This window comes from Amblyomma americanum, chromosome 8 (assembly GCF_052857255.1).
Source record: "Amblyomma americanum isolate KBUSLIRL-KWMA chromosome 8, ASM5285725v1, whole genome shotgun sequence".
NCBI classification, from domain to species: Eukaryota; Metazoa; Arthropoda; class Arachnida; order Ixodida; family Ixodidae; genus Amblyomma; species Amblyomma americanum.
This window is the reverse complement of record NC_135504.1, coordinates 28,992,664-29,007,512: the sequence shown is the minus strand read 5'-3', so window position 1 is coordinate 29,007,512 and position 14,849 is coordinate 28,992,664.

The window sequence follows — 14,849 nt, the reverse complement described above, 5'->3', positions numbered from 1 at the left end:
AGTTTTCCTTTCATAGACCACACCGTAACGAATCTTCCCTTAGCGAAGCAGGTTTCGTGAGATGACAGGCTAGAGAAGTTCGCATGAAGCACTCACCAAAGTATAATCATAAGTAGTAGTGAAGCCTTGAGGGAATTTGTATACGGTCGGCGGCAGGATCACACAGTGAGTCGTCGGTTTGTGCGAGTACGAAATGTGCCCGATAGCTATGAATATTTCGGGTAGGAATATTTGCCTGTGGGAACATAAAAGAAAAGAATGTACTCGCAACTCAAAACATATATTGTCTGTTGTCCTAGGAAAGGTCGTCCGAGGGAGCACGAGTATTTTTTTGATTACTTTGGAAGGTATTGTATAACAGTAACTTCAGTCTCGCCTCAAGACACTGCGGTACTCCGCGACATAGTTTAATGCACAGCGTTAATTGTATCGATTATCGGAGAACTGGGCGTCGTTGAGAAGGTCGTGAGGTCGCACGTGGAGACGGAAAAGTTAAAATTCAAGACTTTTTATAACTAACACATATAAATCCACAACATGACTCAAACGACATTATGACAGATATGCACAGTAAGTTATTAAAAATGAAATGAAAATTGATTTTTGAGGAAAGGGAATGACGCAGTAAATGTCTCATATATCTCGGTGGACTCCCGAACTGCGCCGTAAGGAAAAAGATAAAGGAGGGATTGAAACAAGAAAGGAAGAAAGAGGCACCGTAGTGTAGGCTTCCGAAATAATTTCCACCACCCGCGTATCTTTAACGTGCAGTGACATCGCACAGCACAACGCGGCCACCACGGTCGGGTTTTAAGCCGGGTACTGCAGCTCAGGTCAAATATTTAGTGGTATACCCCAAGGCGGAGTAAATTTGTACTAAGAGAGTAATTACTTATTGCCATCCACCCGAACGCAGCCATACGGCTACAAAAGAAAGCTATACAGCTTTCTCACAAACTTTGTATTGAAGAAAGAATCGTCCTGCTCCGGGGTATAGCTTTCCTTTGTAGCCGTATGGCTGCGTTCGGGTGGATGGCATTGAGTAATTACTCCCTTAGTACTCCAGCTCAGTAGCCGAGCGCGCTAACCACTGCGCCATAGCGGCGGGTTTAAACGTCTCCGTCATTTTTTTTTTTGGGGGGGGGGGGGTTCCACCTTTAGTTTCTTTGCCGAGTGCTGTGGCAAGTGGGAAGAGGGGGCCTGACATTTGTCAGTCAAGTCAATGCCTTTTCTTTTTTCAGCCCCTTAGGGAACGGTACTATGTTTAAATAAGGATTTAATTTTATTTCGTTTATGTGCATCTTCTAGGCGCGGAAAACAGGAACAACTCACTGCATCAGGTCTGTGTAGGCACTGAAGAGCGACGGTTTTACCGGGGCCACGCCCAGCGCCGTAAACACTTTTTGAGTCGGCGTCGCCTTCGGTGCAAGGTACCTATATATCTTCTGCCGGGAGGGAAGGAAAATAGAAAAAAGAGTAAAGAGAGAAACTCGCCGACAGTTACCAGCCCGTGCAAGGCGAAATTCTGCGACAGCTGCAGTTTGCGCATAGAGGCCGCCACACATCGGTTACGTGTAGATTTACTTAGTGACCCAGCACTCTGCGTAAGCCCTTGTTTCCCCTTGGTTCTTGAAGGGATGGTCGGCGGATTGTCACTCATGTGTCTTCTTTTTCCTCCTCGCTCGCCTTATTTGTGTTAGGCCAAGTCAGACAATGCCGAAGAAGAGACGTGCCCTTCACTGCGGTGGTAGGAAATTGTGCGCCTCAGAGAAAGCCCCATAAAAGATGCAGCTCTCAGCACTTCACACCTGATCACAAACGCTGTGATGCTAGCGTCCAGACGCGACCGTATTGCATTTCCATTCAATAGCCTGTCACTTTTCTTCCATAAGGGTAAACCTCTTCAAACGCTGAGGAACCAGCCCGGCCTCCCGCCTGCCTTCGGTGCATGCAGCCCCACGCATGAACTGAGTATTGGCGCGTCTCTGCTATAAAGGCTATTCGTACTTTTCACTCAGTGCGCACTTTGGTTGCATTCTAGGCGCCATCCGTTTCCAGACCGCATTCCTGTGATGATCGCAGCCCACTCCTCGGTGCATGCACCAAGAAGATAGTCGGCTTCTTTGCCGGTTCCCGCGGAGTTAAATGACGCGCCCTGTGCGTAACCAATAGACAGAAAGCTGTAGGACGTTACACTCCAGCTGCTACAGCGTGTAGTGTGCCGCGTACCTCGTGCACTGTGAGAGGACACGACACGAACGCAACTGGATTACAATGTACCGTTTTAGCCAAAAGTAGCCGAGAAGCCGCGACGGCGGCGGGAGCAGACACTCAGCCTGGCAGCGGCGCTGAAGTTCCCGGCGCTGGCCACTGCTTCCCGGCTGCGAGTGTAAACTAGCTTGCGTAAGCATGCGCCATGGCATGCGCCCTCGCTTAATATGACCGCACTCCAAAGGAACGAAACTTCTCGCCGCACATCTTGTCGACCAAGGAAGGAGGGCGAGAGCGGTGCACGAATAATGGAGCATGTCTGACCTCTGTATCATCATCATCATCATCATCATCATCATCATCATCATCATCATCATCAGCCTTACTACACCCACTGCAGGGCAAAGGCCTCTCTCATGGTTCTCCGATTAACCCTGTCCTTTGCCAGCTGCATCCACCCTTTGCCTGCAAACTTCTTAATCTCATCCGCCCACCTAACCTTCTGCTGCCCCCTGCTACGCTTACTTTCTCTTGGAATTCACTCCGTTATACTTGACGGCCAGCGGTTACCTGGTCTTCTCATTACCTGTCCTGCCCAAGCACATTTCATCCTATTGACTTCGACTAGGATGTCATTAACCCGTGTTTGTTCCCTCACCCACTCTGCCCGCTTCCGGTCTCTTAACGTTGCGCCTATAATTTTTCTTTCCATGGCTCGCAGCGTTGTCCTTAAAGGGACACTGAGGAGAACTCCATCATTTTTGTTTTGTTAGCAAAATCTGATAGTTCGGCATTTCATGGCTTTGTTGCCGCTTGTCCGGGCGCGAAATATGCATTTATTTCAAAGAAATTTGGATTCGAAGTTGAGAAAGTTTTTCCCGCCGCTCTGATTCAAACTCGAGAACTCTTATGACGACACGGAGAACTCTTATGACGTCACAGAAAGGAGTCACGTGATACGTGACGTAAACGCAGACTCCGTGATTTCTGACGGCTAGCGGTGTGGTGCGCAACCTTCCTTTTCCAGCCTCAGAGATTCGTGGTTCCATGAAGTAAGGAAAATTCCTCCAAGGTGGCGCCTCTTGTCCTAAAAAGTCATCACGCTTGTACTTGCGAGATTGGCCTGTGGCGGCGACACCTGTATTTTGGTTCTTGCTATTTTGTACATTACAAGAGCTTTGTTTTCAGTAAGAGTGGCGTTTTTGTGATCAGGAGCTGCTATTCTATCGATACAAGCCAACTTCAATTTCTCCTCAGTGTCCCTTTAACTTAAGCTGAACTCTTTTCGTTAGCCTCCACGTTTCTGCCCCGTAGGTGAGTACCGGTAAGATAATGCTGCGTTGTACACTTTTCTCTGACCTATGCAGATTTTTAAAAAGATGTTTTTCAGTTAGCAGAGTGCTTCATTCGGCACGCGATCAAACGTTTCATCAGACTGTACATCGTAATGTATGAAATTGGACGGTACTCCTTGTGATTTGAAAGAAGCAGAGCGAGAAGTTGGGCATGTTGGTACGGGTTCATATTGTTGAAGCGCAGGAAAAGACGACACACTTGAAGGAACACACGACGAGCGCTTACTAAAAAAATGCGTTTATTCAAAACGCTCCGAATAAATACGGGGTAAGAAAAACAACAGAAAGAGACTAATACCCCTGTCACACGGGACTTCTTCACGGCCTTTGCCGTAAAGTTGTCTTAATGTACTAAAGGAGGAAAACCGAAAAAGAGCAGCGGCGCTGCTACACGGCAAATCAAAAGGAGCTAGAACGCGGCCTCCGTGAATGCCAAAAGACACCGCTGTGTGTGAAGCGGCGCTAGTAACATTATAAAATTAAAGCAGACTGTAGCACTTCAGCTAAGAGGATAAGAGTGCTTTCGTGTATATTTGAAAAAGTAGCTATAACGGTAATAAACGAGTGTTCTGACGGTGACAAACATATTTTGAAACAAAAGTTTCTTTTTTTTCATCGTTCCCGGTCCGACCACAGTAGGCGCACTTTTGCGTTCGGCTCCTATTTGTGTGTGAGAAGCGTGCTTTGTTGCTTATGTCCTTGTGCGTATTTCAAAGAAATTAGGTTGTGCCTGGTTAGCGTGCTGCCGTAATCATGAGCGACGAACCGCAAGACGTTAGAACGAATTGCGTAATTGCCATGAAGAGCAAACGAAGAAAAAACAGCAAAGCGAGAAGCGCAAGCACGTGTCTGTCGATGCGGCTGCTGAAATGCGTTGAAGTCCTTTCTTAGCTGTGAAGATGTCTCAAGTCATGCTCCTCTACGGTTAAGTGCACTGTAACGCAAAATTGACCATTAAATAAGATAAATTAGATATTTTTTTACGTTTTCAAAACTAAATATTGCGTCAATTTTTTATTCTTTGAGCTCGCTAGCTGGCGCTGCCGTCTGGGTTGCTCCTTTAAGCAACTTTATGGCCGCTGACGACCGCCTTTGCGGCTACGGACCTTTTTCGCAAAGGTCTCGACGCTTTGCCGTGTAGATGCGCGTCAGGCGCCTTTGGGGCAAAGGACCTTAATTCCTAAGGCCTTACACGTGCCCGTGTGACAGGGGTACTATAAGGAACAAAATCAGGTCAAAAATTAGCTGTGACATCCTAGAAAAGAAAGTTCTCCGTCAGCGCATGGGATGGCTCACTGATACAGGGATCCGTCTTGGCAATGTCTTGGCATCGTCTTGGCATAGATTATCTATAGATTGAAGTCTATAAGTGCCTTAATTTTTATTTGTCTATAGACGGTCTATAGACTATCTAAAGGCCAGTCTATAACCACAATTCAAGAATGTTAATTGCTAACAAGTAAAGCGAGGAAAGGCAGCCATTACTGAAGTAAGGGCGCCCGGAAACTATACGACGTCGAGCGCACACGCTCTTCCTTAAAGGAATGGCTCGAGGCAATTCCAATCCCCCTTTGGATCGTTATTGTCCAACACGCTTAATTTAGAAACATTTCGTCAGCGATTACATTTCTATTTAAATCATCCGGAAAATAAAGGGGGAAATAAGGGCATGAGAATTCAAGGGTGTGCCCATCCATTATAAACACCGTTAGGAGAGTCTCAAAAAGCGCGGTCCCCTGCGCGATTAGCATTTGCCATTTATACTTTTGCAGTTAGCATTCACGTGGAAGTGGCAGCCTTTTTTTGTTCCTCCCCATACACCTCCTGCTTCGGAACCGAGGACACGCTGATGTCGCCCGTACCAGTTTTCTAAACACGAGTACACGCAAAAAAAGACATTATGCCATGCAACTCTTTAAGTGTTATTCGAAAATTGTGCCACAATCGATTCGGTGGGAGATGGAGCGCGTATGGACAAAGCAGTAAGGTTTCGGTTTTGTTTTCGCGAAAACAATAAGCTTTTTAAAGCTGAGTGGAGAATTTAAGCTTACAAACCAATTTCACTCCGTGGTCTCGGACACCAGATCGAGCTACACACGGAAAGAATGCGAGCAGTAAAGATACGACCGAGAAATGGGTTTCTGGGTCACATTTTACCGGGAGACAGCGGAAAACGATTCGGGCTGCAAACAACTGTGTGCGCGGATGTGTCGGTGTCGTCGGGGTGTTCTCTCGTGGATTACGTTTTCATCGAAACCCAACTTAATCGTCTACTTACGGTAAGTCCACGCTATTATTTTTTGTTCACTTGGTATCCTAAACCATTCTAAGCAGAGCTGTGTGTGCAGAACAGATTATGTGCGCAGAGACAAACTTCCTATCCTCCATTTGTAAGCGGCGTTATAAGCATCGGAAGCCATCGGGTTCTCGACTAATGCCGCTTATGTCTTCGCCGCTATGTCCTTCCTAACGCACGGAATGGCAGTATGTGCGTAACCCGTGGTGGCAAGCCGCTCCCCGCGAGCTGTCGACGGGCTTTTTCGTGCTGCGAGGTATATGCGCGGCAAGAGATAACGCTTAGCCCTTTTGAATGGCGGCCGAAATGGAGCTATGCGTTAGTTAACGCCGTGTGATCTCGATTTACTTGGCGCCTCCGGAAACGCACACTCACGTTTGAGGTATATTACATTTTTTTTTCAAATCTTTGTCTTATCGCCTGTCCGGAACATGGAGTGCTGTTCATTGACAGGTGTGCATTGCTTGTTACGTGTAGACGCTCACTCGGTGCGTGTCGTGGACAGCGACGTTTCGCCTAATATGCTTTCTAATGCTCTAGATTGGAGGACCGGAAGTTTGCCAAAGTTGTAATCAAGCAGCACTTGAGGAATGCTTATAGTGTGATGGTTGAATAAACGTCGTTGCCTGCGCGAATGTTCAGCGTGTACAAACACCGCGTAGAACCTACGAGCTGCATCCCGTATCACCTTTGGTTGCACGCGTATGAATTCGTCCATCCTTGCTATGCGAGCCGCTGGCTACTGCTGCTGGCCTCGACATGAGATGGCTTACATTTCGTCCCGAGAGGCTCGTTTATGAACCCCGCTCACGCGTGCACATGTTTCTCCAATAGCATTTGTGCGAGCGGAAGAGTATGCGTTTCTGATCTCAGACTGCTACATTACGAATACGCCAAAGCAACTCGGCCATGAATACAATTAAGTTCACGCTGTGTGGTTATGGCTGCGCCTGTTGATGAACACGTTGATTGTTTCATTGGAATAGTTCCTACTTTGAGCGCGTTGCTTTCGGTGATTTTCCTAGCGGCGTTAGGTACATGCATGTAAGATTCATTTCTTTACAGCTCTGTTCAGGCTGCACTTGAAGGATAAACTAAGTTAATTTGAGACTATTTCGTCGTGAAAGCAATGCGTATGTTGTCTCAAGCTCATGCCTGTTTCTGAAACGGCGCAGCTGTAGCCACCATGTGCTATTTGAGTTTTTCTGGATAATGAGCGCGGCATGGAAGCGATGCTTAATAATAAAAACAATTGGTTTTTGGGGAAAGAAAATGGCGCAGTATCTGTCTCATATATCGTTGAACACCTGAACCGCGCCGTAAGGGAAGGGATAAGGGGTGGAGTGAAAGAAGAATGGAAGAGGGAGGTGCCATAGTGGAGGGCTCCGGAATAATTTCGACCACCTGGGGATCTTTAACGTGCAGTGACATCGCACATCACATGGGTGCCTCAGCCCGCTTGTTTCTAAGGGCGCACGCTGATATATGCACGAGTGTGCTTTTACGTCTTTGTGTTGCAAATTATGGGCTCAAAACTGTGGTGAACTGGTTCGCAGTGTGCCTGGTAGGTTTTGCAAGGCTTGTGCTGGCTTTAGTATCAGCTTACGTATACCTGGCTGCACGCAGGATAGTTTGAAGTGCCTGTTCAATAGCAGGTATATAAGAATAAATGCTGCAATATTCTCCTGTTGGGAACCGTGTGAAATGTGAACAGAATGTGCATTTTATGGGGATGGCATTCTCAACAGCTCGTAGCGAGTCATAACTGTAATGTGGCACAATTCTTTGAAGTCTTCACTTCTAATTATTGCCAAAAGAATGTCATACGGAGATTAGTATTTGCGGTAGGTATTCAGTGTAGAGGTAGAGTGCTCCAGGGATTATGGGTCTTAGTTGCAAAGTTTTATAGAAACCACTTAGAATTTGTCATGCGTATTTACCTAAATGATGAAGCTGGCGCGATGGCTCAGTGTTTATCGTGGTCGTCTGGTGACCTGAAAGATGCAGGTTTGAGCCCCGGCCTCGACTATCACATTTTGATAGATTCTAAATGCTGGAGGCCTGTGTGCTATGCGATGTTAGTGCACGGTAAAAAACCGTAGGTGGTCAATATTACCCGTAGCCTTTCACTACTGTGTCCCTCGTGGCCTGAGTCGCCTTGGATCTTTGAAACCCATAAAACCAAACCAAAGATCAAGATTACCATTCTAGAATGGGATAGCCAGGACATCCCTTGCGTTGTAAAACATGTGTGCAGAGATGGAGTTAGAATTTTTTTTTCAGTTCCCCCTATATTATTCCTTCCTTTGCGCTGCACAGGTCAACGTGTCCAGATGATTGATTGCAGAAAACAGGTCGTAAGAATGCTTCTGAGGAAACTATTCGGACCGTTACTTTCAACATTTATTTGTACAATGTGGAGCATTCCTGTAGTGCATATATTGCATATTCCTAGCCTGGAAAGCTTAGATATAAACTGAATTTGTAAGTACGTTGTTCGCAATGTCTTTTGTGAAGACCTTGCGATAACTTTTTTCAGCATTTGTAGACTGCTATAGACCGTCTATAGACAAAGGTCTACTGAAAGTTTTGTAGGCAGAGGCCTACAGACAATCTATAGGCGATCTAGACTTATGGTCACACACTCTAGACTTTTGTGTATAGACTGTCTATAGACAGAAATGTACAGAATGTGTGTGGCCACAAGTCTATAGATCGTCTATAGACTAGACTTTCAGTACGCATTTGTCTATAGACTGCCTATATACGGAAATCTATAGGAAGTGTACGGCCATAAGTCTAGGTCTATAGACTGTCTACAAGTCTGTGCCTATTAGACTCTCAGTAGACATGTCTGTGTACTGTCTATAGACAAAAGTTTACGAAAAGTGCATGGCTATAAATATATAGACTGTATATAGACTAGTCTAGGATTTGACTATAGCGAGTCTATGCACTTCATAGACTAAAGTCTAGAGATAGTCAATGGACTGTCTAAAAAATATTTTTTAAGGGCGGCTATTAACAGCTACGCAAACCGCGGAGCGAAGAAACCGCACAGCGAGGAACGTGCCAGGCTGCCGTCCTGCCTCCGAACAACTGTCGAAGTGATAGTGAGGCGCTCCGCCTATGTATCCATATCTTCATTACCAAGAGGCTTCAGAGCATATATAATAACTTTTAGTTTCAGCGGCGTACCGCACTGCAGCCGCTTTAGCGCGCCCTCGCAACTGCACAGTCTTTTATCGAAACGTTCAGCGACCGGCCAGAGTTGCACTCCTACAGAGATGGTACGTGAGCCTACCCAACTTCAGATATACCAACGCGGCACATTGTGCACCATTAGTCATACACTGCAGACAGTAACCACCGCCGCCGTACGCAGCACCAGCACTCTGGAGGCAGAAGAGGGAACTATCGCACTCCCTATAGTTTCCAGCCCACAGGGGGGAATCTGAATACATCCTCGCCGACTACTACACCGTGAGTTCATTGAGCACTAAGTACCGGATGTTTCTTTTTTGAACACATGATCACCAGTCCTTTCGCGGAAACCAGCATGCTCATGCTATCACCAGCACTTATGCAAGCCTAGCCCCGCACGACGGCTCAATATTATCGGAACCGCTGCTCCTAAAGCCCTAAAGCAGAGTGCTGCCCTTCAATGCCACCGATTCGACCGAGAGATTTACTCCCGCCCCACAAACACCTGACGCGGGAGGAAGCAGTAGCATAGAGGCAGCTCCAAACCAACACCTGTCCATATTAGCCTCCTTAACATCACATAACCCGCACTCTACCCGAATAAATGCCACTCTGCGATCCACACCCCACCCTAAATTACGCTTAACGGGCTTGTCCTTAAGTGAAGGCAGCCCCAGTTATCCCCAACCCTTATCAGTGAAAATTCGCAATATCCTTCTCTAGCCTGGAATCCCCCGCTGGTACACAGTGTCCAGCTGACTGAAAAGGCCACAGGAGCCCTGAACTGTGTCCCCTTCTCACACAGAGAACCTCCTTTTGAGACAATAAATGTTCGCACCCACTACGGGCCACAAGTCCCGATAGCACGCGTGAGCGCCTGACTGTCGTTACAGTTGTCAGCTTGTCATTGCCTTTTTTATTTTGCATCGATAGCCAAGGCTTCCGTAGCCGATGACCTTTGCTGCGACTATTCCAGGGAGGTGATTATAGCGGAGCCTTAGCAGGGTTTTAGTCCGCCGCCGTGGACAATTTTGTGCCTAGGCGACAATTCACAGAGGACGGCAAAAGGACCTTCTTTAGGTAATTGACTGCGGATGTTTGCTCTAGAAAGCTGCAGGTGTCCATGGTACGTCCTGACAAGTTTGGAGGGCTGGCCGGGCCCTAAAGACGATGCCCATAGCCAGACCAAGGTTTCCGAGAGTGTGGATGAACTTCAGGAGGATAGCGGCTGCTTTTTAAAGCGAAAGATTTACTACTCCAGCCAACGAGCCATTTAGGCTAGTCTAGCCGTATGACGTATGTCATATGCCGTGGCCCACGAACGACCTTGAGCCGCCATTGCCTAGCAACGCCGCAGCCGCGCTCCAACAGATGGCGTCGCCGTCGACGCCGCTGCCGTCGCCGCTCGCTCCACCAGAAGTGCTCCGCTGGGGTAAACGGAGAGCAGGTGTTGCTTCGGGGGAGGGATATATATTATATATTATATATATATATATATATATATATATATATATATATATATATATATATATATATATATATATATATATATATATATATATATATATATATATATATATATATATATATAAGCTTTGCCTCAGTGTATTGTAGTTATGGAGAGCGCGAAAGAGGCGCAACAAGGACAGAACGAAGTGAGGAAGAGACAACGCGTTCATGAGACGCCAGAAGAACGAACCGCATGACTCGAGAAGCGTCGTAACGAAGATGCGGCTAAAAGAAGTCGTGCCACGTCCCGGAGTGACTCTTCAACTGCGGAAGAGACCGGTTTGTGTTCTCGAGAGTGTCGGATTGAGACGATGCGTAGACAACGTGGCGAGGAAACGATGCTTTCGCAATTCAACTAGGGTTAACCAGAGCTAAACCACAGCCAATTTCTTACGCTTCTGAGAGGGAGTAGCGAAAGAATCAGCAAGCTGGCAACCTTCTTCGCCATAAGTGGCGGGTGGGAAAAACGTTCGGAAATTGGGGGGCTGACATCGGTATGGGGAGTAGTGTACATCGTGAAGGGAGGCTTGCAGCCATGCACGCAAAAGTATGGGTAGAATCCATTTTAATGGCTTGCGTGGCACACTCTTAAGCCAGGCTGACAGATAGTGAAAGGTGGTACCAGTTGCATTGATTCAATGCAACAGACGTAGCCATCATAACACCTATGGTGCGTAAAGTGTACCGAGTCATGCCATTTGTGCGCGGATTGTATGCGGCGGTGCTACTGTGAACGATGTTTCATTGCTGAAAGGTATGTCGAGTGTACCCATCGCGAATGATCAAGGACGAACACGAAGACGAGCAGGATTGGCGCTGAAAACGAAGACTGGCGTCTTTGTCGCTTCGCGGTCCCTCACCTCGATATAAAAACAGAGCAATAACCCAAAACGAAGCTATGGTTCACTGAAGCAAGCTCGGAGAAGGAAGGGCTCGGCGGGGAGGGGGCTTTTAAAGAGGGTACTCAGTATATAGTCTGTTTTAATCGGTAACAATACCGCAAAGTGCATCCGTCGCAATAACGGCAAATTTTTTCGATGATCAGTAGGGTGGCCAAGCATCCCTTCGCGACGGACTATTTGACTTCAGCGTGACAGCTTTCAGTTACCGTAAGGAACGATGTACTTGAAAACGCCAACCTTGTGCTAAGGGAGAAGCAGACCGAGGCCAACACCGTTTGCAATTTTTTATATTTATGTTGGAGAACTAGGGTAGAAATGACGTAGGATATGCGAAGTTCTCGGAAGGCGGCGCAGCTTCGGAGGCCATAATCACATGTTCGCGACGGGGCAGAATAGAGGTGTTCAGCCAGCATTCTTTACAGCATTGACAAACGTCACAGCATCCACCTAGGTACCACAGCTTCTGCTTTTGGTGCCAGCTGGCGCCGGCGCTTCAAGAGAAGGTCTTTGATAAAGTGCACGGGTATTTGATTCTAATTTAATTCACTTTTGAAGCACATCTAGCATCCTTGATTCGCCTTTCAAAAAGTACACTTTAAACAGCATTGTCTATTACTGAAGCACTTCATTGTGACCACAACTTGATCTAATATGCGACAAGACACTGCGTCATGACTGAAAAAAAACGAAATCATAAGTATGGATTAAATACCTTTAGCACGTGCAGCGCTCTAGTTATGTTGCCAACGGAAGTGTATTCCAGGTAGGCGTTCAAGAATCCGAAGTGTGATATCCTTTGTCCCCAGACTTGATCCAGGCCAGCCTGGAATGCATGCGTCGTGTATTCCGTTTCGATATGCGTCGACCTAAAAGCGAATGAGACGAAACAGCAGTAGTAGTGGTAAGGAGTGGTTTTTTTAATGCACGGCGTCTTTTTGGTCATAATTCCGCATAGACAAAGTACTGTGTCGGTGGCACTGTGTAAAATAAGGATCGAAAATGCCATTTTAACGATGCGTACAGGATTAGATACTTAGAAATGCCTAATATAAAACTCATCATCAGCATGACACCGCCCACTGCACGGCAAACGTCCCTTCCATGTCTCCAATTAACGCTGTCCTTTGCCAGCTGCGGTCACCCTATCTCCGCAGACTTTTTAATCTCATCCACTCAACTAACTTTCTCCCACCCCTTGCTACGCTTGCCTTCCCTTGGAATTCACCCCGTTACTCTTAATGACCAGAAGTTATCATGCGTTCGTATTACATGCCCTGCCCAAGCCCATTTATTCCTCTTTATTTGGACTAGGATGTCATTAACCGGCGTTTGTTCCCTCACACACTCTGCCCGCTTCCGGTCGCTTAACGTTACACCTATCATTTTTCTATCCATGGCTCACTGTGATGTCCTTAACTCAAGCTGAATCCTTTACGTTAGCCTTTACGTTCCTGCCCCGTAGGTATGTACTGGTAATATACAGCTGCTGTAAACTTTTCTCTTGAGGGATATTGGTGAACTTCTACTCATGATCTGAGAGAACCTGCCGTATGCCCTCCGCCCATTCTTATAGTTTTAGCTATTTCCCTCTCATAATCCGGATCAGCTGTCACTACCTGCCCTAAGTATTCCTTTACCACTTCCAGCACCTCGTTGCCAGCTGTGTACTGCTGTTTCCTTGCTAGACTGCTGAACTTTACTTTGGTTTCTCTGCGTGCTAATTTCTAGACCAACCGCTCTGCTTTGCCTGTCTAACTCATTGATCATGCTTTGTAGTTCATCTCCTGAGTGACTTAGTAAGGCAATGTCGTCAGCGAATCGCAGATTACTTAGTTGTTCTCTGTTGACTCTTATCCCCAACAGTTACCAATCCAGGCCTCGCAATACGCCTTGTAAACAGGCCGTGAATTGCATTGACGAGATCGTGTCTGCCTGCTTCACGCCCTTCATTATTCGAATTTCATTGCTTCCGAATTTTATTATGCACAGTCGGCTTTGGGAAGATGCACAAACTACGTTCTTACATCTGCGCATACACGCCAAAATGTGAAGTTGCAGACAGTAACTTTTTTTCTTAGAAACCGTAAGCAGACCATATAGTTCAGCTCTATTTGCTGGCGGTTGCAGAGTGAATTAGACCCTTGTACTTCGGATCCGCCCGATATTCCTGCCGTTAACAACAAGGGAGGGACCCGCTGCGCTCGTTCTATTTTAATCATTCTATTTTGATGCTGTCGCCATCAGAACAGCGAAGGTGAGCTAGGAGCATGGCTGAAATCTTTCGGTCCAGAGGTAGCCATATTGGAGTTCTACACAAGAGCAGAATACCGCTCGACTGATTCGACAACACCACGATCATGCGGCCGCTCACGAAGCTGAAAGTGTAGGTGAGGAAGGCGAGCGCCAAGCTAAGGCCGCAGAAGGATACGCGATAGTACCACGTCGCAGTAAAACCTATTTCACGCTTATTCCTGATTTCGGGAGGGCAGTTTTTTTTTAAATACGTGCCTTCCTGTGTAAACACATATTTTATACATATGCATGTAGTGAGGCTCGCACGGATGTCATGGGGGGTGTCATCCCGGGAAAGCGACTACCCCCCGACACGAGGCCCACCTGTTTACGGAGCGCCACTTACTCGATGGCGAAGGACACTCCGAAGGACGTAAGCTGCGCCTGCGCCGCCAAGTGGATGAATTTTCCCGCGTCTGTCTGCGCATCCACGGGCAGCTTGCTGCCGTTGTCGCGGTACAGTGAGTCATAGAAGAGCACGCCGCACAGACCGTCTGGCGGATAGGGTTGGTACTGTACCACGGTCACGGTGCAAAGAAACGGTGCTGCGGCAGGGCCTGGGATCATTTCGGAGTGGAAGAGAGGGAACGAATGCTTTTTTTTGGTAGTTCGTGCTTATGATCTGTGTTCAGTACGTGTGGGCATGTTGTGACCGTGTGCACTTGTCCTGGCTAAGGCCTGCTTACGCTGACCGCGAAATGTGCGCTTCAGACTGCCCGGGTAAACCGCCATAAATCGCGTGGACAAGGGGTGACGGAGGGACTTCGTAAAGGCGAAGTCCCCAGCGGTACTTGGCAAGAACAGAAATGACACGCGATGGTTGTCACCTTGCTGACTCCAGAGGTTGTTTTTAATGGCGCACTGGCAGCTTTGCCGAAAAAGCTCCTTGGTACAACGTATCCATCGTCTACTCAAGAGGGTGTAAGAGACAAATTTGCCAAGCACTTCACACTAATGAGCCGAGCTCCAGGGCAATGTAGAGCTTGTACTCATGCATCATCGCTGGGTTCCCGGTGGTAATGGGGATCGAACCCCATACCTCACGCTTGTGTGCCGGATGCTCAAATTACTACGGCACCA